Here is a 2,394-nt window from a genome sequence, read left to right as displayed (position 1 = left end):
TAAATGCATGCGACTCACCAATAGATGCGAAGAATCTGCATTGTCGTGGTCCAAGATGTCATCACACCAAATAGTCATCACGAGGAAGGGAAAACTGTAACCAAACATGAAACGCTATCATTACAATTCTGATTATTTGAAAAAGTTGAAGCGAATAGAAAATATATAAAAACAATTACCTCTTCGCGTGATGGATGACCGCCTTATTCCTCAGGGAACACTGACTCTAACCTGTACCGAAAACGAATATTCAAAAAAAATAAAAAAATAAAAATAAGAAACTACTAACGCGTCGATTTCAAATAGAACCGGCGAACAAGCACTGACTCTAGTTTCGCGAATGATCATGGTAATTTAATTAGAGCTATTGTGCTCTAAATACTAGAAAACTATTACGAAGCAAACACTGAATCTACCGATCGCATTGCGCGCGATCACAAAAATTCTCTGGAAATAAATCTGTATTATTAATGGGGGGAGGGGGGGAGGAATCTATAAAAAAAAGAAGCAAAATATTTTTTCTTTCAATCGAACATTTGTTTCAGAAAGAATTACCGTTTTTATTAAAACTCTGAATCGATTATTATCAATTTCTTTTATGAATTAACGGATTTAGAATAGAATGATCATATCATTAATGCAAAATTATTAATAATTACGATGAATGTTCATTATATTATATTCATATATAGGATAAAATATACTTTTATACGTAATGATAAAATATATAAAATAATATAATAAAATAATCGAATAAATACAGAATAAATACATACAATACACGAGCGAAAAATCGAACTTCCCTTTGAAAAAGTACAATGGTATCCATGTTGGAATTTTTCCCGCCTTCCCGACCAATATGTCGGCCCAGTAATCAGGTAATAATCTGTACAAAAGAAAACGAGAATTTTCAAATATACACGTGAAATTTATAAAATTAATCGGCCACAAATAAAAATAAACCGATGATCAAACACAAATTTTATCTTAAAGAGGCACACAACGTGAGCATTGTAATCAAATGTAATCAAATAAATGAATAGAGAAAAATGAATAATTTTAATTCCACGGAATGCCAAGCCGCGTATTTATTGAACAACATAATGATAGGAATGATAGTTTAAGAAAAAAATATGTACTACGATGCAACAAACAAATGAAAAGAAGTGAAGTTTCTAATACGAATATGGATACACAACGACGGTTAGGTTAGCACAATTTCGGTTAACGAATTTTCGCGGGGGAGAAGAGGGGAGGGGGGAGATGCGCGAGTCGAAACCTGTCGAAACCTGTCGAAGCCTGTCGAAACATGTCGAGCGTGCGAAAAAATACAAACACCTAATTTCTTAGAAAAGCTATGTTATGAACACATTTTATCAGCCTCGACCACAACAAAACATAAAAAACTACGTAAACGTTACAAAGAGACGCATTTAGAAACGAAATATGATCACCGATATAATATATAATAAATATAATATGTACATATTATATATATAACCGATATGATGTAAAATTGTCTTCGTTTCGTTTGTGTTTTCAATAATGGATTAAAAAATTATAGAAATCTATTCTAAATAAATTTATTCTAATAAATTTATTCTAGTAAATTTACTTGTCGAAAGTTAAGTCGAAATATCAAAATCAGTCGTAAATCATCGTAATATATGCATGCTACAAGTCATTTTTTCTTTCAACTTATCCCGAAATTCGATAATTTTTTTCAAATGACAATCAAAATCGTAAAACAAATGCGTAGGAAAACTATATCAAAGCGAAGCAACAAGTCTATTCGAATCTCGTCTCAACGAAGCACGAATTACCGGTATTCAATGATCGAAAACACAAAAAAACCTCAAAATATCAATGAATTTCGACACTTAAAATAATAAGAGAATGATTAAATGAACGAAAATAATAATAATTTATAAATTCGTAGCAGAATTTGATCAAAATTACTTACTGCGCAGTAGAAATTTTCAAGCCGGCAGCGGTCACACGTCCTCACTTGTTCACTTTCCACAGAAGACTGACGCTGCGCGCCAAAATTCGCCAAGAAGCTCTCTCATTGGCTGGTGACGGAAGTCGATTATATCGATCTTATCGATATTATTTCGATAATCGAAATCCTATGGAAAATTGAAATATTGCATAATACATTTTAATTATTATAATTAACAATATAAAAAATATATATTATTAATTTATTTGTATTATTAAATTTTAATTCATCGATTATTTATATAATTTCTTTATTTCTACATTATATAATTTATTTATTGATCGATTTATCGATTTATCGATTATTATCGATATAAATGTACAAAAATTTATTTGTACATTTTTTATATGAAATTATTTATTTATTTATTTATTTATCATGTTTTTTTTTTT

At 29.9% G+C, this 2,394-nt stretch overlaps 1 long non-coding RNA gene across 2 annotated transcripts; it reads right to left on the bottom strand.

The window, feature by feature from the left end:
- Nucleotides 1–2,192, bottom strand: LOC116186729. Of its 2 annotated transcripts, XR_004151724.1 has the most exons (4): nt 1,964–2,192; nt 777–886; nt 180–447; nt 1–94 (listed from the first exon to the last, which is right to left on the bottom strand). It is a non-coding gene; the product is annotated as an uncharacterized LOC116186729 (long non-coding RNA). The 2 variants fall into 2 exon arrangements; XR_004151723.1 differs by having other exon boundaries at nt 63–447.
- Between the last annotated feature and the right edge of the window lie 202 nt (nt 2,193–2,394).

The sequence above is a fragment of the Apis dorsata genome, unplaced genomic scaffold, assembly GCF_000469605.1.
Source record: "Apis dorsata unplaced genomic scaffold, Apis dorsata 1.3 scaffold_51287, whole genome shotgun sequence".
NCBI classification, from domain to species: domain Eukaryota; kingdom Metazoa; phylum Arthropoda; class Insecta; order Hymenoptera; family Apidae; genus Apis; species Apis dorsata.
This window is presented reverse-complemented; position numbering and strand designations above follow the sequence as displayed.